The sequence below is a fragment of the Nycticebus coucang genome, chromosome 16 (assembly GCF_027406575.1).
Source record: "Nycticebus coucang isolate mNycCou1 chromosome 16, mNycCou1.pri, whole genome shotgun sequence".
Classification (NCBI taxonomy): Eukaryota; Metazoa; Chordata; class Mammalia; order Primates; family Lorisidae; genus Nycticebus; species Nycticebus coucang.
In genome coordinates this window covers 34,583,869-34,611,782 of record NC_069795.1, presented here as the reverse complement: position 1 = coordinate 34,611,782, position 27,914 = coordinate 34,583,869, and the positions used below count along the sequence as shown (strand labels likewise).

General features: G+C 37.1%; 1 pseudogene; it reads right to left on the bottom strand.

The window, feature by feature from the left end:
- Positions 1 to 270: 270 nt before the first annotated feature.
- LOC128567392 (eukaryotic translation initiation factor 3 subunit C-like) lies at positions 271 to 27,568 on the bottom strand (annotated as a pseudogene).
- Between the last annotated feature and the right edge of the window lie 346 nt (positions 27,569 to 27,914).

Here is a 27,914-nt window from a genome sequence, read left to right as displayed (position 1 = left end):
TATGTCTAAGCTAATCAGAGTTCGTTCTTACGTAAAATATTTAAAAATGCAATATAATTTGCTAAATAAGGTCTAGGCACTAATTCTTGAACAATCTGTTTTGTTATGGGGCCAGGGTGCCATCTATTAAATATGAGATTGAAAATTAATAACTAATAATCAGGTCCTAAATGTACATATTCAAATATTTTGAGAAGATAATAAAACTAAACCCTCAAATCGTCTTATATTTTGTCATCAATGAAATACTTGATAATACAATGAAAACAATTATCTTAATTTTCTTTTTTTTTTTTTTTTTTTTTTTTTTTGTAGAGACAGAGTCTCACTTTATGGCCCTCGTTAGAGTGCCGTGGACTCACACAGCTCACAGCAACCTCCAACTCCTGGGCTTAAGCGATTCTCTTGCCTCAGCCTCCCGCCACAACGCCCGGCTATTTTTTGGTTGCAGTTTGGCCGGGGCTGGGTTTGAACCCGCCACCCTCAGCATATGGGGCCGGCGCCTTACTGACTGAGCCACAGGCGCCGCCCTAATTATCTTAATTTTCATAGGTCAGTTAACTTTTAATATTTAAGGAAATTTAAGCTGAAAGTTCTTGCTCCAAACAAAAACATTGGAAGTTAAAGTTACTATTGGTGCTTACCAATTCAATGTGATATATCTTATGATAAAATTGGCACAATTAAGTAAATCTTTAATTTTTATAGTATTTGGTCAATGTAGCATACCTGGAAAATTTATCTATACTCTATGGAATTTAGGTGAGCAGAAACCTAGAAAGTTCATATTACTCCCCACAGAATTGCTTCTTTTAAAGCTGTTCCCAATGAGTAAACATTTAACTTTAGGAATATACTAATGTTCTAACAGAATAGGGATGAGCTAGCCACTCTGGATAAATTAAGAGCTGATCTAACCCGGTTCCCAAGGTTGAGACTAACCATTTGGAAAGAGTGATTTCACTGTGTAACACATGCAGACCAAATTCTCTCTTAATTCTAGCCAATACCGTTACTCTAGAGAAGCCATTCCCCCACCCCTCCTTGGCAGTAGACTAGCTGAACTAGAAAAGTTTTAGAATCCCAAGGAGGATACTTTATAACATAATAAAAACTATTTGAGAAATGTTGTGAATAAATTCTCCTTTTACCTGAAGTATAGCAATAATTACATGTGATACTTCAGGAGGCAAATAAAGCAAATTCTTTGGATTTCCTCCTAGATATTTATAGAATTTAGACAGCATTTATTTCTACAATTAAAGTACTCAAATAACATTTAGATGGAGTTTTGTCTTCTATTGTGTTAAGTAGTTTAAAATATCTATGACTGAAACAACTCCGTGCTTTGAGGGACAAAATATCTTGATTATCATGTTGACAACATTTGATTTGAATTTAAACATTGTCTGGCCTTATATCTCATTGATTCCTATAGTTTTCCACCCCATTTAATGTATGTTTTTTGAAATTTCTAGTTTCTATGAATCAAATATTTTATGAAAAAGTAGAGATTCATGTATGTTTTCTCACAAAGAGCCTACTTTCTTCAGGCTGCTTTATAGAAATGGCTTGTGAGTACTGTGAAGATTCTGTGTAGTACCATGAACCTGGCTATCTTGACTATTCATTTGTTCATTATTTTTATTATTTTAATTAATTTTTTTGAGACAGAGTCTCACTTTATCACCCTGGGTAGAATGCTGTGGCATCATAGCTCACAGCAACCTCAAACTCTTAGGCTCAAGCAATTCTGTTGCTTCATCCTCCCCAGTAGTGGGACTACAGGCACTCTTCACAATGCCCACTATTTTTAGAGACATGATTTCCCTCTGGCTCAGGCTGGTCTTGAACTCCTCAGCTCAGGCGATCTGCCTGCCTTGGCCTCGCAGAGTGCTCGGATTACAGGTATGAGCCACCACAACCGTCCTATCTTGACTAGTTAAACATATATCATCACTTAGCTAAAAACAAGTGTTGTTTAGATCTCAGAGTGCATTTCAGGCTGATAACTGCAGGTAGAAAATTCAATATTAGATGCTTGGAGGTAGAGGTGGTATTTAAATTCTCTTCCTTTCTCAATTCTCACTCTCCTCAAGGAGTTACAAAATGTCCCCATCCAACCGTGTCTCTATCATCTCTGTGATAATTATTTGCCTTCACAATTAAATATTTATTGATTTTTTTTTTTTAGTTTCTTGTCCATAGAACTACAACAAATATATTCAGGATGATGAAGTTGTACTGAATTTTCATTCAGTACAACTTCATCATCCTCTTACCATTATTTTGTGAACTCCATTATATACGAAGCTTTTGGTAAAATTTACTTCACTTCAAATAAGTTCAACAAATCACTCATTAAATACCTATAAGATACCAGGTATTCAAAACAAAACATGTCTTTATCGCCTCAGCAATGGGCTATTGTAAGAACTCAGAAAAAAATTCACTGCCTGAGTAAATTTAACTGAGGTCATTAATTTAGCAAATGTCTTTACATTGTACACTAAATGTTTATATTAGCTAATAGTAATGCCATTGTTATTAATTGTCAGTTTTTCAGTGTAGCAACAACAGTAAATTAAATGGCTCAAAATTGCACTACCTGCAAGGTCAGATTCTCTTCTCTTCCTCATTATAAACGTATGCAAGTGGACACACCTGTCCCCTACGGGACCAGGTAAGATGCAATAAAAGTTTGAGTTGCTCCTCATAGTTCCCCATTATATATAGATGGTTATGTATGGTCTTTAGCTTCACTCAAGTACACTCAGAGAAATGAAGCACATTTAGGTGCTTAGCGAGGTCTGTGCAGGGTTAAGGTGTGTAGACAGTGGTCTGGGAACAACCAGAGCTGCATGGGGTGGGGCACAGGTGCCCTCAGAGCCTGGACCTCGTAGTAGGAATTTGCTGGGTCTGGGGAGAGAATATTCTTGGGGGAAGGAGGGAGCTCAGGGCATAGGCAGACTTCAAACCCAACTCTGAGTAGCATTCCCTTTAAAGCCACTAAAGCCAAAGTAAAGGAAGAGGGAAAGAATTAGGAGGTGTGGAGGGAAAGAGCGGCTCCGCCCTCGTGAGCAAGGCTCTGCATTCAGTTTGTATTAGTGGTTTTTAGTGGCTGCCTATCCAAAGCTCAACCAAGTGAATATGTAATGGTTTTGTGGTCCACCTAATCTCTGTATTAAGGTCCTCATCAGTGACAGCATTTATTCCACCTTTGAGGGGAACCTTCTCACATGGCTAAATCAACCAGCAAGGCCTATATTTTTCTTCATAACTTTCCTTGTCAGCATTTTATCCTCCTGCTAGAATTGTCAAGAACTGGGAAAGCTCTGAAATTGTACTCTTCTTATAAGCTAGCAAGTTAGCCAGTTCCAGTAAAAGACACTAAACTCTTGGCCAGAGTTAAAAGGCTTTGTATCTCATGGCAGAGCAAGCAAAATGTGTATCTCATATTTCTGTCAGTTTTACGTGTCCCCAAGTCCATGGAGGTGACACATATGACTTAGATTGGTATGTACAGTGGTTTGTGTTACAGGAAGCTTTAGGAGCCCTGAGCTTTTGGGAAACTCTGATCTTTTATAATATGAAGTAAGCACATAAGGGAGACGCTTCCTCTAACTTCCAACACCGTTTGCTACAGCAACCTCACTGACAATACAGGATGGGGCAAAGACTTTTTTCTGAAATCTCATTAAATTTCTATTATATAAATATATTATGTAGTTAATGAACAAAATTGAAAATGCATATGAGATGTTTTCTAATAAAGATAATGAAATTGATATTCAAAGAAAGATGTTTTTATTTTGTTGCTTTTACATCTTGACTTGTTACATTAGTCTTGTATAATGCAAGCCCCAATGTGCTCTAGAAATACTATAATGCAAATACATTTGTATAATTAAAGTGATTTAAAGACAAGCAAACTATGATTTTTTTTAGATTAATTACATTCCTGCTTTACCTATGGAGTAAACTGTATGTGTTCTTATGAATTAATGCAGGTTTAATCATCATGTGAGTGCTTTTGCCATCTGATATTTTTATAGAGAAAGAACTCACTTTCATTAACCCTAACTCGCAACTAAAGCAATATTTGAGTGTACAGAATGGAACAACTGAAGAAAACACATCTTTTTAGAATACTTCATTAGTCAAGTTTAGTCCTGCTTGGACTTGTTGCTCATTATATATTTCTTACCACTCTTATTGAGGATGAAATGGAAATATTGCCTCGGGTACAGAAAAAGAAAAATACAGGAAGGGAAAACTCTTATTGTTAGACTATAAAGTATTTACCAGGGCACCTATAAGATCTGTACATCTACTTCAGCTCATATGTATTAGAATTATGAAAGTTTTACTTATCATAGTATAATTGAATAATCTGTCTTTTTGTCTTTACTGGTATTATGCAGACAAAAGAGACCTATTCCAAATGCCTTAAAAATTCTTTGACAGATGCTTGGAAAATGCTTTGATTTCATGATCTCTTAAATAATCATATGAATAACAATATCACTACTTATACTGAGCTCAACAGTTAGGTATATTTGCAGTAACTCTAACATAGGCTGAGATACTGAAAACCAATGGAGCAAATATTATATGTATGTGCTAAATTACAAACAATTATTATTTTTTAATAAGTTGGTGGTAGAAGTGTGTGAAATGAATTATAATTTGCCAAAGTGAATTTAAGAAACAGTAAAAACAAAGTCATCTCTGAAGTAGCAAATAGATTTCTATATATGTTCTTGCACCATTGTTATAACTAATTTTTTGAGAAAATATAGAATGATTTGTAGAAAAATATTTTTATATGAAACAATTTCATATAAAAATATTAAATTTTATATCTATAATTGTGAAATACACTTTTAAAAGTTGTATATATTTAAGTATATATAAACACAACAGATGTTTTGTTATGTATACATAGTGAAATGATTACCACTACTGGATCATGCATCAGCAGGCATCACTGTCCAGACAGCCATGTAGGGGATCTCCAGAAACATGGAGATAGATAGATGCGCCCCGGCAGCTCCAGTTTGATGTGCAGGTATAAGAGTACCATTGGCGCCATTCCACCTTCTCCTGCTCCTGGTTGTGCTTCTCTAGGCTGTACAGCCTCAGACTCCGGCCCAGGAATTCCTTGGCTTGGCCACTTGACTATATCTTCAGCAGAGCTTTGTGGCATCCTTAGTCAGGCCTTGGTGGAAAGCACAGTGCGGTTGTACAGGATCTGCAATGGTGGGTTCAGATGTTGGATATTGTTCTGTAGGTGACTCATGAGCATGAGATCACAGGGCTGGTGCCAGACGGAGCACAGAGAGTGATGGGAAGTGGAAGAGAATAGCATACACGTGGATCCAGTCTGTGTTCATTTTCCACTTGGTCTTGCTCAGACTTTGAGGAACACTTGGGAAGGATGGGCTGGCGCTGTCATGCCTTATAGTCAAATGTAGTAGGTGTGGAGAATGGGCCTCAAGTAGATGTGACAGATCACCTCAATGGAGCCCCTCTCCTCCAGTTAGCATTGCACTTGCTCGATGATGGCACACACCTGGCCTCATCCCGCAGGTGCTCCACTGTATTATTGAGAGTGAGGATCAATATTTTGCATGATTTTGGTAAATTCTTCATCCATTCCACCCGAGTTAGGATACAACCATGAAAGGACAATGGCTGGTCTTAGCATTTTGCAGGTCCTCACTCTCTTCCATAATATTCTCTTCAACAAAGTTGCTGGGGTTTGCAAGCTGGATGTTCATCAGCTCACTGATATGCTCCAGACGTGTCTATTACATTTCTGGTTTCATTATGTTACCAGGTTAGGATTATAGTCATAGAGAGATGCAAGGATATTGACTTGATCTTGACAATGATGCTCTCCTTTAGTTTGTTTTCAGTAACTGAACCAGTAATTGTAGCAGCTGTATCTGGGAAGCCTGATCAGTTCCCTGCTCACTAAGTCCTTCCTTCCTTCCCTCTCTCCCACCCTTCCTTCCTTCCCTTTCTTTCCTCCTTTCCTTTCTTTTTTCTTTCTTTCCTTTCTTTTTCTTTCAGCATAAAGCAAAGTTTATTGAGGAAGAGAAAGAGAGGCTTACAGAGTAAGAAACCTTACAAAGTAGGAAACATTCACCATAGACAGTGAATTGGCCTCCATTGCAAAGGCAGGTAGGCAAAGAAACCTCATTCACTTTCTTGCTGACAACAGCATGGATGATTTCAGTTCCTTTAGGAAACATTTTTGGCTTTTCCTTAACAAGTCGTGCTCCACCCCAGAACTTTTCCTACTCTCCAATGTTATTGTACTCCTCCTTATCCAGGTGCTTTTATTTCCTAGTGTGCTTCTTCTTGGCTTTGTCTTCCCATTTATTCTCCACTGACTTCTTGTCCTCCACTGTGTTGTGGGACTTTTTAAGGACTCATGAGGCCAGTGCAGTTTGTTCCCCTGGTTCCTCTTCTGAGTATGAATTAGAAGATAGGAAACCAGTCTTCCAGTCTTCATCATCTTCAGAATCTTCTCAGTCCTCATCTTTATCCTGCATCTTGTTGAGGAACTTAGGACTCTCCCAAGAAGGAGCTTCTGATTCAGCACTGACACTATCCTCATCCTTATATGAAGAGCTTTCTTTTTTTTTTTATTGTTGGGGATTCATTGAGGGTACAATAGGCCAGGTTACACTAATTACAATTGTTAGGTAAAGTCCCTCTTGCAATCAAGTCTTGCCCTCTTAATCATCTTCATTCTTATCTTCATCTGCAGACTCCTCAGTCTTCTGCTTGTAACTTGTGATATGGAATCAATCTCAGTTGTATTTTCAAATGTTCTGGCACAGGGTTCTTAGAGCCTTAGTAGTATTCTTGTTCATCTCTGTTTTCCCTCTTTACGTTCCCAAAGCTCATTGAGATAATCTTCAGATCAGCCAGGATGTGGATATAGAACTGTGGGATACTTTCCTTGTCAATAATGCTGTTGGCTTTTCTATGTTTTTCTAGGAGCTCAAACACTTCCAGGCACTTGGTGATATCATGAATCTTCATGGCATCATGGATAGTCTAGATAAAGTTGGTCTGCTCCTCAAACCTCTTGTCATTAGCACTTCAGCCAACTTTCTTGGTATCTTCTTCATTTCAGCTCAGCAAAAATCAATATTTGCTGTAGTAACCCGACAGGTTTGGTGATAAACTTCTCATGGTGAGGGTGCTGAGGGGCTACAGCCAGCACAGGTGACCAGCTGAACTCAAGTCACACCATGATGCCAAGGCAGCAGAAATGCCAGAAAGACAGACTAAATTTATTTTTTAATTGATAAAATATATTTATCATGTCATGATATTTAAATATATGTGTGTGTATACATATACACAAGCATATAATTGCTAAATTGGACTTATTAGCATATGTATCATTTTACATACTTATTTTTTTCATGGTGAGAACACTTTCTTAATTTCCAAGAATACAAAAAGTTTCTGTCAACTATAGTCATCAGGGTGTAAAATGGATCTCTTGAACTTGTATCTAATCAAAAGTTTGTATTATTTGACCAATATCTCCTCAATTCCCTGTCTCCCTAAGTCCCTGGAAATCATTATCCTAATGTATGCTTTCATGAGTTCAAGATTGGAGATTCCAAGTTTGTTATATCATATAGTATTTGTCTTTCTATTTTCTACCTTCTAGCCACAGTGGTACAGGTTTTGGGATCTAAGGCCCTGGGTATCCCCACATCTTTGGCTTTACAGGGTTTAGCCCACACAGAGTATCTCTCAGGTTGAGTCTTCTGCCTACAACTTTCCCAGACTGGGTTGCATGCTGATAGCTCTATAGTTCTGGGGGTATTAAGGAGTGTAGGAGTTAAAGGAATCTCCCCCTTTCCTCTGAAAGTTTGCAGAAAGATCAATTCACAATTAAGGTAGAATAATAAAAGTTTCTTTACCATGCACATGGGGAGAATTGTAGTGTGATTACTCAGTATCCCAATGAAGATCAGATATTTTATACCTATAATTTTGGTAGGGAGGGGGAGATGAAGAGTACAAGTAATTCTGTTTAGAAGAAACAACTGGTGCAGGCAAGGATAAATGCATAAGGAAAACTGATTAACTTGTTTGAGTCTCTTTGTAAATTATTATAAAAGACTGGTATTATATTTAAATGTTTTGGGCCAAGTCTGATAGCATCCTTGAACTTCTTTCCTGCAATATATGGAGATAACAGGGAGAGGAAGGAAATCAATTTCTCTTTTGGTATTTTAATTGGTCAGTCTAGCTTATGCAGATAAAGGGAAAGCTCCTTTCCCTTCATGAATACCCAAATGCAAAGTAGGTTTGCTGTGCACTACTATCAATTCCAAGGATGTTTTTTGATTCTGAATGCCTTTGTTTCAAAATTTTCTTTCTACCAAGGAGTTATGTTTTGGGGTGACAAGTTTTGTGCTCCTTCATGTACCCTGTCTGGAACTTTCCTAGGAGTTTCACAGGTAAAAGCTTAGTCAATATCTTTGGAGCAAGAAATTGAGTTAGTAATCAAGTAATAAAAGTTATGAAAAGGGAGAGAAGAGCATAGATTAGAATAAGAATAAAAGAACAGATTTAAGCACATTTCCTGACACCCCATTAATTCATTGCCCCCTTCTTGGGAATGAGTGTCCTCATTAATCTGATGGATAATATTTGTTATGTTTTGTAACAGGTGTAGATCATTCTGTACTTGCCCTGAGTGATTTCACCAATATTCACACAAGTTCCTCCCTGTTGGGCTGGCAGGGTATTCAGGATACAGAGGTTTTCTTTTTCTTTTCTTTTCTTTTCTTCTACCCAAATTCCTCTTCTACCCAAACCAATCTATAAATTCAATGTAATCTTTATCAACATTTTAATTTCTCTCTTTTCCTTTGCACAGAAGTTTTCAAAAAACGAGGCTGGACTTTTGACTTCTAACTGAAGTTCTCCAACTGCTTGCATAGTGATAGTGAACTTTTAGTCTACTATGAATAGATTCAAAACTATCTTTTCAATGTTACGAGTTTCAAATACCAGGAAATGAGTTCTGAGCCCTGAAAAAACTTATAAAATACAAGTGGAATTTTTATAATGTGACATACAGTACATTTGCATGGTAACACTTTATGAACAATAGAGCCCAAGTTTATAATTTGGCTGGCATTTAAGATGGAGAACCTTGTAAAAGTGGGTGTCAGATAAGCAAGTTTATAGTGTCTGTCCTGCCCATCCGGTGGAAAGCATTCATATACTTTATTGCCACACACAATAAAAAGATCAATGTCATTTACAGATGTGTTGGAACCTGTGACCTCCCAGACTGGAGACTGCAATACTTCTTTATTGGCACTTCCACATCTCCGGTTTCCATGTGCCCCTACTGGTCTATGGATACAGAACAGGTTGCAAAATATTTTATCTAAAATGCCTTTGGTCTTGTTCTAGCAGTTATAGGGCTTGGTTCTGTCACTTAACCAAGTCAGTTCATGCTTTTATTCTATCCATATGTAATTGTTAGTGTCTGGCAACTTAACAAGGAGAACAGGAATAAGTAAACCACCACAAGTTGCTCAGGCTTGGCTGTGAGCCAGTCATACCATCTGGTGATTTGACAATTGTTGACATCATGAGCGTTATTGTCAGCACCATTGAAGAGAGCAAGAATGCCATCTGTGGAATCAAACTGTAGGGTTCGATTGCAATATTGCCCTAGAATGTCACCTGGAAAAGATGAAAAATTTCTTTCTACCAACTTTACCTGAGCAAAAAAATATAGCTTCCTGGGCGGCACCTGTGGCTCAAGGAGTAGGGCGCCGGTCCCATATGCCAGAGGTGGCGAGTTCAAACCCAGCCCTGGCCAAAAACCAAAAAAAAAAAAATATATATATATAGCTTCCACAGAGGTTTTTCTGTGTCCAGTTAACTCACCAACAGGAGAAGCAACATGCTGTTTTTTCTCTAGTTGTGGATGTCTCTTCTTGTCATATATCCGTCTTTTAGATTTGTCCCACCAGGCACTCACATTGCAGAAACAAAATGAGAATAGTTCCTTTGAGTGATCTAGGTGTTGGCATCACCGGCAGTTAGATTAATTAGTTAGGCCAGGGTTTGGAAGACAGGTGCAAAGGGCTGCTGGGTTTGTGCCTGACCTTCTGGAAAAACAATAAAGGTTACTAAGAACAAGGCATTGTTTGAAAAAGTTTTAGTGGAAAATTCAAGGGTAAATGGGATAGATTGAGGCATGTTCCACTTACTTTCAAGAGTATGATCCTTACAGGGGAAGCTTAAAAGAAGTTTACAAAAAGCAGCCTTTTATGAGGGGTAAAGAGGAAAAAAGATTTTAGACAATGAAATTAGCTTTTCCCAAGATTGCAGATAAATAAACCTATCTACTTTGTGAAGAAGCCTTCTTCAGGGGTCTGAGAACTGGCCCTGGAAATCTTAATCTTCGCCTTGTGTGAATTCAGGAGGGTTTTTCTTCTATACTTATGGCAGTGTACTTGGTTAACAGTACTTCCATAGGGCCTTTCCAGTGAGGTGATAAAGTATATCTTGTAATGAATTTGATGTACACATGATCACTTGGACAAAACAAAAAAGGTGGCTGGGCTTTTCAGTTGGCAGAGGCCATGGTCCTTTCACTTGCTGATGCTGTGCTCTCCCATATTAGTTAGTGACTGTGTATAGCTAGTCATGATGTAGGATTGTTCACTTAAATCCCCATAGTGTTCAGTCAGCCCAGGAAATAAAAAATAAAAGATTTAGAGGTTCCAGTGGGCATGGGTAACAGGACACTATTGCACAGAAGGTCCAACTACATTCCAAGCAGGCAAATATTCAGCTTTCCTGATATCATTTATTGAAGAAACTGCCCCTAAAGACTAATTGACATATATAGTCATGCTGTTATTTTGAGACTCCCTGATCTGTTCCATTAGTACATATGTCTATATTTATGCTAGTGACATGCTATTTTAATTTAAAATAATAGTAAAATAGATGTTTACAATGCTTAAGAAATTATTATAGAATATTTCCTCTTTAAGACCACAAATAATGAGATGATTTAAATTAGCTTGTGTACATAATTTCTGTAGCCTCTGAACTAGAAGAAAGTAGAGGAAAAGAGCATTTCATCTTCCCACAAAACTTCAGAAAATAAAATTAGAAAATATTTTGAAAATTATACATATTGTGAGTATGATTGGGCAATACTATGCAGATTAAATATATATTGTATACACATATATAAATTAAATGGAATAAAATCTTCTAGGGTTGAGCTTATGAGGTGAGTGAGGTGGTAATGGATAAAGAAACTTTATATTGGAGCTGATGCATCATTATATAGTATAGGAGTCCACATGCCAGGCCCCTGTGCATGCACTTATATAAAGAGGACCTAAATGCAAAGTAGGTTTACTGTGTACTCCTATCAATTCCAGGGAGGAACTCTAAACACCACTGTATCTTGGATGCCAATTTTTATCACTTGCACGATATCAGTGAGACAAAACACTGGCACACAAATTACACAAAGCATTTTTACTACTAATAGCCAACAACACAGGACAGAAGCCTAGGATTCATGATGTGCTGGTTGCTCAAAGCTTAGGAAAGCTGCCCAGGGAGGATGTAATCTCTTGCACTGCAGCAGAGGGTCCCTGGAAAGTAGTCTACCCTGAGTTTTGTAGACCAAATATAATAGGATTCATTGGGCTAAAGTATTGTGATAAATTCTTTCTAGGAGGGACAGAAGGAGAGGCACCACTGAGCTGTTCTGACCAATTCCTCCTTGTCTGAGGATGTTACATTTTTAGCACATTCTATAGGTATTCTTGAAACTGACAAATGAGAACAGGAAAAGTGTGGTCTGTACAAGGCCACATGGAGAACTGCCCTGCACTAAATATAACACAAATTTTAAACTACAAATAATTTATATTAGAAAGTGATAGTCTTATTGCCCTCCATTCATTTTATCCAGAATGTGCCTTGAATTAGAGGCAGATTTCTAATTAACTACCGTCTAGTAAATAATAATTGGTTTTGCCTTCCTTGCCTCATAACCTACCCATTCCGTGACATGATGAAAGCCTGTGAAAAATTCTTTCACAAGACTGACTAGATATTTCATTGGTAAGAGACAAAACATGGATTTTTCTCAATTTATGTGTAGGAAATAGGCCACCAGTCCCTATCCCTTAAAAAAAGAGCAGAAAACAGTTTTGCTTCTTTGAAATGGGATAGAGAGGAGCCTCTTTTCTCACAGTAACTTTTTGGAATGAAAATGTATCTTCCTCAGGGCCAAATAAATGCCTATGGTCTCTAGCTTTTATAAGCAACGGGTGTCTCCCATTTCTTTTGAAAGATAAATAACTAGGGAGATTGTTCTGTAGCCTACTTAGCACTTGGGGTGCTTTATCTAGGGAACTGGTACGGGTTATAATCATTTGACTCATTTGCAGAGATAACCAAATATTTAATAACCTTTCATAATATAGCAATAAACTATATAAATAATGATATTAATATTATATAGAGAAGGTGATTTTTAGAAAAATAAAACAAAATACTATATTGGTCTTTATTGTAGTTTTCCTTGCCCATTCACATGTTTCCTGGGCTAGTGAATTTATCTTTTTGGCTTAAAAACAGGCTAGGAAATTTTTATATTTTCTGGATAATTGGTATTTAAGTGATTTTCACAATGGTTATCTATAGGACTTCCTTATTTTACAGCTGTCTGTGGACACTTAAGAGTTAAAAGAAAAAGTGGAAGTTTATAAAATGGTAAATTAAACAGTAAAATGTAATGGTACATCTATTTTTACTGAATGAGAGAATAGCTAATAAACCATCATTACAATAACATTTGTAATCAACTTAAAAACATAAGAGATAACTTTTCATAACTTGTTTCTGGTAGCATTTTTCTCAGCTATCAAATGAAATAATCTGAAATATAAGCCCAATGCCAAGATTTTGGACTCTAGTTATCTAATGCTATTCTTCCCTAGAAGAAACTAAGATTTTTAGTGGAATGGCTATTTCATATTATGGACAAGAAAACTCAAGGTGAGCCTTGCCAGCAAGAAAATTGTTTTTCATAAATGCTGAAGTTTGAATCAAGTAGATAAAATAAAACTTCAAATTATAGGGAAGAAAACCAGAGGCCAAGAGGGACAAATTAAACATTAAAACAAAATAAAGTTTTTGCTTTTGGGTTAGGTGAAGTTGGTCTTGGCAGAATAATGCTTCCTCTGATAACTATGAGAGAATCCTGAATAAATACCACAAATTCTGTTTTAAAAATATCCAAGAGCATTGGAAGCAATGTGAACTAACAGAAGCTCCCAAGAAGAAAGAATTGATTATAAGCATCATGGCAGTTGGCAGCTATTATTTTATTCCTATAAGCATTTGCTGGTTCTGGGGATGGGCTGCAGACAAGGCCAGCGGGTTTTGCTGGGCTAGCTGCAACTGGTTAAAACTTTTGTTGGTGGGATGGGTTATTAACATGACAAAATTGGAGTCGTGACTTTGAATATGTGGTTTGCTTTCTGTACAAGATATCTTATGAATTCTAAAGAAAATGACATGCCCTACAGTCTGGTAGAGCTTAGAAACAAAAGATATAGCCACCTGGAGTCAAGAAGCAGAGAATAAAAATGTCTAGAAAAGATTACATTAAAGGAAGCTATGAATTGATACTGGGCGGGTACAGTTACTTTTTCCATGGGGACACTTACGATTTATACATAATTAGACCTAGTCAGAGCTTGAGAATTCAGGAATGGTACCCATCATAAAAACACTGCTAGAAATCCAGGAAGCATTTTGGTTTCTTATGAGGCTACAGTGACATAATGGAGTCTTCACACACATGTCTGCTCTTTACCTCTAGGCATTTTCCAAAATGTAAATCTGTGTTGGGTAAAATATTAAAGACCAGAGTTAAAAACCTCTAATGGGCAGAATTCAATATTCTGCAGTCTTGCAGTGATGAGTTGACGAAGACCTACAGGATCTTGTGTAAAAGCCTCAGAAGTCAATGACTTTGAAATGGTAGTGAGCAAGAAGTTGACAGACTGTTACTAATATATAATGCTGCCATAACTCTTAACTAGATATAAAGACAAAATTTTTCATAACCATAAAGCAATAACAAAATGCTAAACCTGTCTGTTCTGTGACTGCTATGTGGTCCACAAAGAGTCAGGAAACTAGAAAGTATCGAGACAGTCCCCAGTGGAGTATTCTAGAGCCTAAAATATTTGAGTAGAATAATCATTCAGTTAGAATAAAATGTTATGGGTTTTTAAGGGCATGTGCTGATGCCTTATTTATGGTGCTCGAATTTTCAGACAGTTTTGGCAGGCAAAACAAAAGTAATTGGTCAAGGTAATCTAAAATATCAATTTAGAAGATGATAGGAAATAATAATGTCGCTGCCCACATCTTTTATAAGATCAAATGTAAACACAAAACATAATGGGCTTGGTAAATTAAGAACTAAACATGTATAGATATGTACCATAGAGGAATCATGGTTAAGTTCAACAGTGAAGGGAAGAGTTAATGGAGAGTTTAAGGGGTAAAATGAGTAAGCATTCTAGTTCATGGAATTATGCGACTGCCATGTTCTTTCTGGGAATGCTTATTGGGGCTGGATGTGTGAACAGAGGTACAGCATGATATCAGCATGATATCAGGGAGACAGCCAGAACTGGGAAATTTAAACCTTGTTTAGGAACAAAATATTGGGAGGTGGGAGGAGTTTCAGAGCGGAAGCCTGAAATACACACAAGCCTGCCGTCAGGAAAGGAAATAGAGTAAGAAGAAAGAAGAGGTAGTCAGGATACTCTAGTTCCTTTCCTGACGGCAGGCTTGTGTATACAAGAGGATGGAGCACATACCCATCAGACCCAATATGCAGTTACTTAAAGTAAGGGTAAGGCACTAGGTCATAAGCAAGGTGACTGGTAGTTGTGGCAGCTATGCTGGGGGCTATCAGGTGACTGTTCATTGAGGAAATTAGAATACTTAAATATTCACAGGAAAGTTATTGCACACAGAGTTGGCAGGGCTATCTGAAGAACTGAGAGTCATGCATGGCCCTGCTCTTAGAATGGGCCTGCATGGAGAATGGGGGAAAATGGGTCAATTCAGCTGGCAAATGCTCAATAACAGCCAAAGTCCAGTGGGTCCAGTGTTTCCATGAACCAATTTGGGATATATTTATCAGTTTCTGAATACACAATTGGGACTGACATACACAAACACACACACTTATACATAGCATGGCCTATGGTATAAAATGTGTATTTTTATATACACACATTATTCTCATTTTATAGCAAAAGAATAACAAAAAGTTACATAATTTTATACAACCAATCAGTGACAGAACTGAGGCGTGAATCAGGCTATCAAGTGCATGTGTCTGAGTAGTCAGTCAACCCTAATGACACCGTCTATTCTGAAAGTATAATAGAGTATCTGCTTTTAGGTTCACCAAATTATGGACTAAGCATTGAACTTGAACCAGAAACACCCATTTCATCTCAATTCTAACATGCACTGTATAGTAAAATAATATCACAAAGCAAGTCATTCTGCTTTACAAAATTGCAATGATTTTTTTTTTTTCATCATTCAACATAGTCTGATTCTGGAAAGTTTATTGTGCTGCTGATTTGAGTGCCAACGGCCTCTTGAAGAAAATTGGCTTTTGCAAAATACTAAGTTTTAAAGCAGTCGCATTGTAAACCCCTCCAGCAGAAAGGAGTAAAAATGCTATTACAGTTCTTTCATAATTTCTCTTTGGATCTGTTCTTCTGGAAAAGATAAAATTGAGCCAAATAGTTTTCAGTGCATTGGAGGTCACAGAAAAGAATCCTTTTTTTATAGAAAATGGTCCACAGAAACAGCACCCAATGGCATCCAATTAAATAGCTGAAAAGGTTGAGCTACGTTTGCATGGCCACCTCTGCCCTTGCCACATTGCACACCGATGAAGGGATACAATTTTATGATTCTTCCAACATTATGCTCAAAAGTGAAATAAGCAATCATAAGTACCAGCCTTAAATGAATATCTAGTCTATTAGAAGAAATGGGACTGTAACCAAATACAAATATATTAAGATAATGTGTACAAATACATTAATACAAAATAAAGTATATTAAATAAGATTGTGCAAGGGTCAGATATGGCGCAGCGGACGGAGTCATTATTTCTCTTTATACTCTTCCTGACTTTTGCAACTTCTTTATCTTCAGCCTTTTGCAACTCTATTGATAGAATAATAAAACACATGAAAATAAATTTTAAGTTTAAAGTTAGTTTATTAGCAGCTACAAATATTTTATGCAAAGTAAATGATAATATTGACTAAAACTGAATATGGCTTGGTCATCCTATTTTGTTTACTGTTTCAATCATTATCAGAGGCTCAGTTTTGCTAATTTTTTTTCATTTTTAGTTGTGTAATAAATATTTCAACATATACATTATATGTAATAACTTTCCCTAAATTTTTGGAGAATATACTTTTTCACACTTTCAATGACTTCTTGAGATTATTATTATTTTGAGACAGAATCTCTGTCTCTCAGGCCAGACTTCAGTGGCGACATCACAGCTCAGAACAAACTCCAATTGCTTTGCTCAAGCAATCTTAGCAATCTTTCTGCTTCACTCTTTCTGGGAGCTGGAACTATAGACATGCAACCCTATGACTGGCTAATTTCTCTGTTTTTTCTTTCTTTTTTTTTTTTTTTTGTAGAGACAATTTCTAGTCTCCTCCCACCAAGGCTGGTTTCAAATTCATGGCCTCAAGCAATCCTTCCACTTCAGCATCCCAAAATGCTAGGGTTACAGGCTTGAGTCATTGCAACTAGCCAGGATGATTTTTTTTTTTTTTTTTGTAGAGACAGAGTCTCACTTTATGGCCCTCGGTAGAGTGCCGTGGCCTCACACAGCTCACAGCAACCTCCAACTCCTGGGCTTAAGCGATTCTCTTGCCTCAGCCTCCCGAGTAGCTGGGACTACAGGAGCCTGCCACAACGCCCGGGTATTTTTTGGTTGCAGTTTGGCCGGGGCCGGGTTTGAACCCGTCACCCTCGGTATATGGGGCTGGCGCCCACTAGCCAGGATGATTAACAATTTTCTTACTTGAGTAGGAGGCTTAGAAGAATTAGAAATATTCTATAGATTACTAACTGGCCAAATGCTTAAGCAGGATCTTCTGTAGATGCAATCTTAAGTTCTGGCTAAGAGGCTATCTATGAAATGACCCTTTTTGTGTGTGTGTGTGGGGGGTCACTTCTTATCCAAAGTTTAAACTCGTTGAATTTTACAGCTAAGGTAATGAAAACCAAAAGGAGAGGATGTAATGGACATTTTTGTTTTGTTTACTCAACAACATGTCTTTGGGAATTATAAGCTGGAAAACAACCACAACACTTTTCTTTGAGGGAATTGCTTCTTCCTCACTCCAACTTTATATTCCTGACTAATTCTCTTTTGGAAAACCCTAACTGTACTAGCCCCATCACAGTGTTCCCATTATCCTGGACATATGAATGAGTCCTGACTTTGACTCCCATCACATTTGGACATATGAATGAGTCCTGACTTTGACTCCCATCACATTATTCTGTATTAATTTCTTCATTATTATTCTACTTAACTGACTTAAGTTTGTTTTTCCTTTTGCTAGTTTTGTTTTTTAGTTCCCCCATTGTAATTCAAAATACAGAGACTTTTTTTTTTTTTTTTTTAATTCTCATCTATACTCATGTATAGCTGGGCTGAGATCCTGACCTGGAACTCCATAGGTTTTCAAACAATATATGCTGAATGAGTGGAGGGATACAAGACATGGCATAAATTCCTTCACCCAGGATTTTCCAAGTGCGGTTGACAGGGAAATTCTCTTTTCTTTTAGGTCCCAGAGTTATGACAATATAATCTCAGACCCACCAGTTTCCATGCCTCTATATAAAATGCTAAATAAATGAAGATGAACCTCAAGAAGCAGAGATAAGATGGGAAAACATAGGGAGAGTCTTTGTCAAATGAAAACCCTGGTTTGTACATAATGAGCCCTCTACAGGACTGTACATCCCTTCAGGATTTCCTTCACGATTTCCTTCACATCTGAGTTACCCTGACATGCTTTCAACAAAGGATCTTACAGTAAAACTTAACAATTAAAATCTAATTTACATGCCAAATAATCCTAAGTAATGAGGGTAGAAGAGGAAAACAGTCTAACTCACTGATCAATTTTAGATAGACATACAAACTACTCTGGTGAATCTTGTGATATTTTCCACTTAACATCTTAGAGAGTAAGCACCACTTTTACATAGAACAGATCATTTGAAATTTATAATATTTCTGAGGATTTCAAATATATTAATAGCCCCATTTATACTCAGGTAATGTGCAGTAATATTTTAATAGTAATATGTGTGATTTATTGAATGCTTATAATATGCCAAAACTTACACTGAGTATATCAGATCAATTATTTATTTAAACCTCATAAATGCCCTGGAGGCAAATTCTAAGATCACACACATTTAAGGTTTAAGGAAGCTTTGGCATAGAAGAGTTAAATCCTTTCCTAAGCTACACAGTTTGCAGTTAGATGACTGGTGAAATTCACAAAGCTAGTCAGAGAGGTGGGACTTGAACTTGTGAATAAAGTTCAGTAAGTAATTTATCTGGTATCATCACTATAAATAAGCATCAGAGTATCTTTAGATGTGTTTGGAGGGTAAATTTTTGGAGAGTCATTTTATTTAACATAACTGATTTGTTTGACATTAATGATTTTCCATCTTTTATAGATTATTTCCACATTTATTTTTTACTCCTTAGAATGTAAATGTGGAAATAATTTTCTAATTTTCTTTCTGATTTGTGGATGCAACTATTTGCACAGCGTGTAGTTCTATTAGGTTGGAGTATAGATTGTATGAAGAGGGAAGAGTGAGATAAACAGAAAAGTAGCTATAAATTAGCAAAATGAGACCAGTGTGTGAAGAAATCTAAGTGCCGGGCTAAGGAACATGTCTTTTAAATCTAAATGAAGGAGTCAGTGGGGACGCTGGTTGGAACTGTGCACTTGTTCACATTTCTGATGCCATGGTTCTAGAATAAATACTGTTCCTCTCCCTTGAACTATTTAACTTCCTACTTTTATCTCTTGCATTACATTTTCCTACCCTCCAATATTAAGCTGTTACTCTAATTGTGTGGTTCTATTCCAGAAGCATCAGTGCTTCTCCATGACACAGAATAAAGTCCAGGTAGCTTAGCCTGAAAGGTACTAATCTCAACCTAAAACTTCAAACGTACTGCCCTGCACTGCTGTGATTTTAGCTTTGCTGAAATTGCCTCCTGTAGGCATTGAGAACTCAGTCAGTCTGTATTCTTATGTGACCCGCACTTTCTAATCTTGTTATTTTCTATACCAACAATGGTCTCCATTAATATTCCTCTGTGGGAAAATTTTCCGTATCCAGTATTAATAATACCCAATTCAAAGTGTACTTTCTCTATTATTTTTATTCTCATCTTTCAGTGGAAATTAATTTGTCTAATGTGTGTTTTCTTGATTTGATGGCCCACCAAATTTTGATCTGATTGTGAAAGAGTTGTTCTCTGCTCAGATTGGCTTGGAAAATGTTGAGTTAGAAAAACTTTATGAATATGTCTTTTGAGCCTTTTTATAATAATTGGGATGTCTCTAAAGGAGGATATGTTACCCAGTATTTCTTCAAAATAATTTTGTAGTAACTGACCTGGCAAGAAGACCCCTAAAGGCCCCTAACTGATTCAGCCTGAGTCCCCGCATGTCTCAAACCCCCCTTGGGTTAATTCCTCAAACAGGTTTCAGAATAGAACAAGGAAGCTCCTTGAGTTCCCAAGAACTCCTAGCAATAGGTAACCATGGTAGAACTTATCCCAACCCCCTAGCAATGACTAAACAATGGTGGAAAACTTACCTAAGCAATATTTCCTAAAGCCACGTTTGTCCCCATGCCAACTGCCAAGATACAACCCCCTGACTCCCTGTAACCGGTGCCAAGCCCCCACTGAGCCAACTCTGTAACCGCACCCCTGAGCTAACCAACAGCCACGTTTTGCTTCTGTTTTCGCTTGCTTGCCACATAGCACAAAAATGGTATAAAAATCAGCTTGCTGCTCATTTGGGGGCCATTTGCCCTTTGGGGCAGTGGCCCACCTGCCCAGGTGTAATAAATCACCATCTGATTTATACCTGAAGTGGAGTCTGAGCTTTTCTTCCAGGTGGCAAATGAGTTACAATAATTTAACTAAGGAACTTGTTTGTGTCACTTAATATCTCCTAGGATTATTCAATCACAGAATACTGTTTGGGAGACATAGCATTATTGCCACTACTTTGTTATATTTTTTAAGTTGTGATTATGGTACAATTATCTACAAATTTGTATTTCTTCCTTTACTTGATTGCCCATTCTCAAGGGCAAATAATTTATGTTGTTTATATGTGCTTCCATTTAAGAGCTTGGCAGAGTTTTATAGCATACCATAGTTTCTTAAATGTTAACGTCAATATAATTTTGCCGTACACAGATGGTATTTAAGAAGACAAAGCTATTCTTTATTAGTTAATGTTTCATATTAAAAACTTAATATATGTATCATATATCATAAGTATTATATCAAAGCAAAACAATTTTATATTATTCCAGAGCGATATTAAATATTTCATGAAGCTTATCATTTTTACTTGGAGTATTAAATAATTTGTATAACATTTGGGTTCTTTTCTAGTATTAGTGAGATTTTTAGTAAGATTTTTCTTACTTTTCTGAAGTATAAAATAATCTGGGATAACTAGGTAGATCCTGACAGTGTTTTCATTTCTTCATGTCCTCAACAACATTTTATGGTTAAGTGACCCAGAATATTTGCTTATTCACCCAATGTCTAAATGATATTTTTGTGTGAATATTTAAAAACTGAATGAGAATATTCTTTTATCCATACAGTGCCACAGAGGGAGATGTAAGATATAACCTGTGTGGCAATAAACCAAACAAGTCACCAGGTATGTTTTACCTGTCAAATCTCTAGTTTACAATTTTTCCTATGCTCTAAATTAGTGATTCTTTTTTTTTAAGTCATTTGTACATTGATCATAAATACATTTATGCCATTATGGTATTCAATGTGTTGATTATTTGTGCAAATTGGAGTGCTTACATCCTACTAATCAACATAGCTTTCATCTCATTTACCCAATTACAGCATTAAGACAATTGTGTCTATACCTGATAGATCCAAATTCTTTGTAGCAGCCCATATAAGCCTATGGCTAGGAGGAGTGAGAGTTATAATACCTGTATAGCTCAATAATGGAATGCCTTGGTGAAAAGGGCATGGAAAGAGATTTAGCTCTCCTAACAAGCATAAGAGCTTGCAAGATGAGAGCATTGGTGAATTGGCGATCTCTACACCTGTAGTGTTGGGCAGCCCGAGATCAGCCTTATATTAGGCTGGAGGAGAAGCCAGTTGGGAGCATGCGCATAGTATCACGGACTGGCTTATTCTGTCTCCTCTCTGCCTGCAGATGCCAGCACGGGGTCTCTCTGATGAAGATTACCAAGCTCTACTAAAGACTAAGATCTATCTATTCTAAGACTGCTTTACTCTAAGACTCTCTATCCCCTGCAGAAGTAGATAGCCCTCAGGCACCTAAGAGAAATTGTTCCTGAGCAAGGTAGCTTAGCAGTCCGCATCCAGAACCTAGTTAAGCCGGGCCAAGACCTGGCCAGTCCCAGGCCCTGACAAGCAGTGGCAGTGGTGGGCTGTGACAATTCTTACCTGTTTCCAAACAATAATTTTCTAGCCCCAACATCAGTAGTGTTCAGAATGAAAAACCAGTCTTAAATAATTAGGGTTTATCAGTTATCAGAAATATTTATATATGTTAAATGTTTTGAGTTATTTTGATAATTTTTATGATTGTTATTCCGCAATACTTTGACAGATGGAACTCAGCTTAATTGGTGAAATAAATATATAAGGGAATAATAGCACCTGAGGAAGATTTACCAAGAAGTTTTTGAAGCCCAAGTTTCAGGGGCCCTCGTTACATAGATCCCTTCTTTGGCACTGAAAAAGACTCTAGCAGTGTTTATTATTGTCTTATTATTACTGTAATAAGGTGACTTAGCACCAGTCATTTAAGACAGTTATGCTCAATGGACTTCTCCTTTGTCTCATGTTGGGTGGCACTGGAATGACCATGTTATTTTTTTAAATTTGTGACTTATGATTTATTTTATCATTCAATTAAATATTTAATTTCATACTTAAAGTAGAAGAAGCTGTCAGCATCCTTTTAGGTCCCCCCGCCCACACACCCCCAGGCTGTTTCTCGAGCTCGATGTAGGCTTTGCTAGATAGTTCTGTGCATGTCCGTGGCTTCCACCTAGAAATTTTCTCTTCCTTAGGACTTTCTCTGGCATGAGCCCTTAGAAATGCACAAACATACAGACTGCCAGAAATGCTGAGAAATTACTTCTCTCAGAACAACCCCAAGCGAGGGTGAATAGGGGTGGTATGTACCCCAGCTTCCTTGCCTTTTGGTGGCACATTCTGAGGTCTGCTCTAAAATGTCTCCCAGAGGGCCACACAGCAAGAATGAGCCCCATTTGCTCAAAGTGATGCCCCCCTTATTTATGAACCCTTTATTGGCCTTAATCCCTCTCCATGTCCATAGATCACTTTCTCACCATGTTTGTGGACTCACCTCTGGTATATGCTAATTGTACCCATGTTCTCCTCCAGGAGTCTGTTTCTGAGATGTGTGGTTTAATATTTGCAAATTTGTATTATTTTTCTTTAAAGGGGCTGCTGTATTGTGTAATCTTTCGGCCCCACATGAACTGTATTCTCCTTTCAATGTCTTGCGCTAATTTTGTAATAAGAAAATCCTTAGGTAATTCTGAGGCCACTCACCCATCTCAGGCCAACAGAGTAACCAGGGGAAATCAATGTGTTAGAGTTGCATAATTTTTTAAAAAACCTTGCTGCACTTTTTTTATCATAAGATAGTTTATCTAAAGAAAACTTTTACTTTTATAATAAGAAAAGTATTTTAAAACTCTACCTCCATTATTTCTCAGTAATAAAGCTTAGAGGCTAAAGCGGTGAACCTGGATGACATTTTGACCTGATTCATTCAACCACCTTGCCCCTAAAGCTACTGTTATATTAGAGAAGTTAAACCACAAACCAAACAAATAGTAAGTAAATGTCAATTTAACTTGCATTCTCATAAACAAAAGCATGACTGCTAGGAAAAAAAAAAAGCAAATCAGTATTGGGTTGGGGATGTCTCCAATGACCCACAGTGACATAGACAATGATATATGTGAAACCTTTCCTTTCTGGGTCAGCAGTCTGAATCCAGCCCAGGTCAGCTGAATCCAAAAAATTCATTAATATTTCACAGTTGACTTATACACTTTGTGGAATAAGTCTGGTTTCACTCTGGGTTTTAGAAGACAGGTGTCTGGAGCCTAACACTCTACTGTACCCAGGGCTCTAATGGGCCCCCTTCTTAGAAGCCTTGACAGAAAAAGCAGGGATTAAATGAACTTTGAAACTGAACCTCACTCACTGTGGTGCATGTAGGAATCTCAGTTTGCCGGCTACCCTGGATTGATGGCAAAGTAGTATTTTTCCTTTCCTGCCCTGCCTCGTGTAGATTTAGGGGAAATTGAGAATACCAGATGTCAGATTGCTATTTGTGCAGTGCACTGAAAACATCTTTGAAAAGAAAAGAATTTCAAAGGTGCTTATCAAAAATTGCTTTTGGCATGGAGCTCTGCCTGACATGCTTCAACATAAGAGTAAAATGCTATGGCCAAGGTATAAGCCCCGTGTACATAAATTCCTCATCACAGCACTCACAGAGTGCACACTGAAGCAGTTCTCCTTCAGGCACTGGAGTAGGAGGTGGGGCTACGTTCGATTTCCTTCTGGCTTCACGATAGGTAATAGAGTGGTCATTTTTGAGCAGTTAGTAAATTAAGAAATAAAAAATGGATTTCAATTTTCATAATTTTACTCAGGGCACCTTTTGAAGTGTGTATTATTAGTTTGTCCTAATGCAAAACTACCAACTGAAACTAATCTCCCTAATGAGGTTCATTTGTCCTTTGACAAAAGCAATAGTTTCCTCAAGAAAAACTTAATAGCGTGGCCAGTACCTTATAATTAATTTTCTTGCCCAATCCTTGCAAGCATGAAAACAAACAGTAAATTTTTCATTTGTTCATCACTTTAGAACAAGTGTTTAGCAGAGATATGCTTGATTAATGGATTTAATTTGTTTCTTTCTTCCGTAGTCAGTTTTCATATTACATTGGTTATCAGAGGCTAGGACAGTAAGGCAGGCACTCTCCTCACAGGCCACTCCATCAGTGTCAGGGCCGGCTTCTAGCTCCAGGTCTGCATCTTTAACCTTTGTCGTCCTGCAGAATCTTTCATCAATCTGTGTTATAGTCACCTTGGGAAGAAAAGGCAGAAGCACTCAGTCAGCACTTACAGGGAGTAAAGTGTGTCATTATTTCTAACAAAATGCTGGCAGCGGTACACCTTTCATTTCCAACTGAAATATGATTTGTGAGATCAGCAACCCAACTGTTAAAAGAGAAAAATGGAAGGTACCAGTCTGGTCACTACAAGGCCCTCTATAAAAAACAACACAAAATACCACATGCTTCCTGCATGCTGAGACTTTAAAATGACTAGGGCTAGTTTGGCAAATTGAATCTTATTGTCAGATAATGAAAGTACCTATGTAGAGGTTAAATGGCATCATAAAAATGTAATTCCAGTTGTCATAATACTGACCACTTCATAGTAGGGGGCAAATCTCCATGGTTCTGATCTGTAGTTCACTTGACTTTTCAGCGTGACATAAATAGTCATAAGTATTAGCTTGAGAGCTTTTTATGATTTTTTAAACATATGTGTAACATAGACTCTGTAGAAAAATGGAAATGCTTAAGATCCTCTTTTTTAGGGAAAATTTGACTCCACCGTAAAAGTTAAAACTAAAAACATACGATTAGATATACTTTTTTGTGTGGGTATGAAGTATACTTACACGTTACATAATTTTACCAAGGAAATTGCCTTTTTTATATTAAAAGATAAAGTATGAAATTAGTACATATAAAATACAGAAAATATAGTCTAAATACATACTGGTAATTTAAAGAAACTTTCACAAACTTATTACAGCTTGTGAGTTCCAAGTTCAAAATGAAGACTTTTATTTCTATATAATTGGGGATCTTTTTAAAACAGTTAAAGTGGATTTTATTTTTTTCTCAGCATACATGTCCATCTTCTAGATACTTCCATGACAGTATTATGTGTGAAAACTTTAAATTAATACTTTAGGGAATGACTCTGAAGCGGTATATTTTAAAATGATTTCTGGCATTTAGTCCAAACAATCTTTTTTCAACCTGCTTTGGAAGATAAAAATACAAGCTAAAATAATAAAAGATCTGATAGTTAAGCAAAGTTGTGCAATTTACATGTAACTGTGATAGATCTGAGTTGATAGAGAATCAAAATTGAGAGTCTACTAGGGGCTTTGTCATTTACTATTTTTCAGTTATTAGGCTAGCTATTTTTCTGAAAATAATACAGTTAATCATAAACGTCTTAATTATGTAAACTGAGGCTTACTGTTAAGTAACTTCACAATGGGACAACTTTAATGGCTCCCTACCATGCACTAATTTAACCAGTATTTTCTATTTCGGCGTGAAATGTGCTTGGCCGGGCTGACATTCCAGCCACACATACCCCTCCTATCACCTATATCTGAAGCCCTCCAGTCATTTCTGTTCTCTGTGATTGTTACGGCTCTGGCTCTGTGGTGTCCCTCTTCCTGGCTTTTGCCTCCTCACCTTCCTTCCCTGTATCTCCACTCAGTCAACTCCTACCTATTTTGACAGCTCAGGTAAAAAGCTCCTCGCTTCCTGAAACCTTCACAAATTAATACAGTCAAAATTAATTTCTTCCTTCTTTGTGGTCTTATAGTACTCTGTTTTCCATTCATCTAATGCACCAAACCACATAACTCGAAATAGATTTGGGGCATATATGTCTGTCTTTGCCACTAAATTACAAGGTCTTGAGGTCTACATTTCTAATCTCTCTCAACTTTGCCTTGTCCCACAGGCAGAACAAAAATGCCTAGCACAGAGTCGAGCTCAATAAAAATACATTAGGTGGACACATGAATAACTTAATCATAAGTTGCATAATAAATTTTGCCAGACGGTAGTATAAACTATTCTAAAATGCATTCCAAAGAATTAGTTTACAATATCTTACCTATTGCACGAAACAATGTATTTCATTATTGGAACTAGGGTAAATGCTTCTTTAGAGCATCTAAATTCAAATCTAAGAATTATCACAAAAAAGTATCAAGTAATTTATTTTTCTAAGTAAAATACTATAGATACAAAAGATTTGCATTATTTTAGTTAGTTATTTTTGAGATAGGATTAGAGTGCAGTAATGGCATCATAGCTCACAGCACCACAAACTCATGGACTCTGCCTTAGCTTCCCAAATAGCTGTGACCTCAGGCTTGTGCCACCATGTTCAGCTAATTTATTTCATTTTTTGTAGAGACAGGGTCTCACTATCTTGCTGAGGTTGATCTCAAACTCCTAGCCTCAAATGAACCTCCCACCTTAGCCTCCCCAAGTGTTGGGATTACAAATGTAATCTACCGTACCCAACCTATTTAGATTTTAATAGGCAACATTTTTTCAAAAGAAGATTCATGTAGCAAAATATTGCAGAGCATTGTAATTTTGTCCATTATCTTGAGTTTCTCAAGCTATTCTATGCCATGACATCCCTTATTCTCATCCCTCAAGTAAACCCTCCCAGGCCGCATCAACAAGTATTTTGCAAAGTGCAAAAGTTAGTACATGCAACTCAGATATGAGAGAAAGATAAAGGAAAAATCTCTCAATAAGGCAATTTGTATATTAATTTTAACTTCTAGTGCTACTGGACACAGACTTGTAGGCATAAGAAAAGCAATGTTTGTGAAAATCATTAAAATTTGGAGAAAGTCTGCAATAAGAGCTAATTGATATAAATTAGAAAAGTCTGTGAAACTCCTCCCATAGCCGGTCAGTGCACATTGAATAGAAGATATTTCTAGGTTGTTGTTACAATCTCAAGGGTTGTCCTTTGGTCCCCCAGCTGTTTATGGAAAGAAAAGAGCTCACAATAATAAAGTTTCAATTTGCCTGACTCAACACCTCAGGTTTCCTTATGGGATTCCCTACCTCTGTTGGGTGTTCTGCCTGGGCTTCTATTCTACATGAACCCTCGGTTCAGTCCAAGGTGCTGTCTAACTGAGCAAGAGCTGTCTGTGTTTATTTTGTCCAGGAGCTGCTGCTGGCCATCTGCCAGCATTGCACCACCTTTCTGTCGTCACCTTCCAATTTAGAGAAAAGATTGTTCCTTTCATTCTTATCATTATTCAAAGTCTCGTTTATTCAGTCTTAAACAACACTACAAGAAAAATAAAATCTGCAGCTTATATTGGATTTTGCTAAACCAGATTGACTTTAGATCTTTGACAGTCCAGACTGTACGATGTTCCTGTTGTCTTCCGACACTAATATCCATTGATCCTCCTTCTAGGACAACTGCTCTTAACATAAGTAGACATAGACCTGACAAAACAATTGATTTTCTACACATGCATTTTTTGTAATTTAGCAAAATAATTTTCAAAAATTTAAAACCATTCTCATAC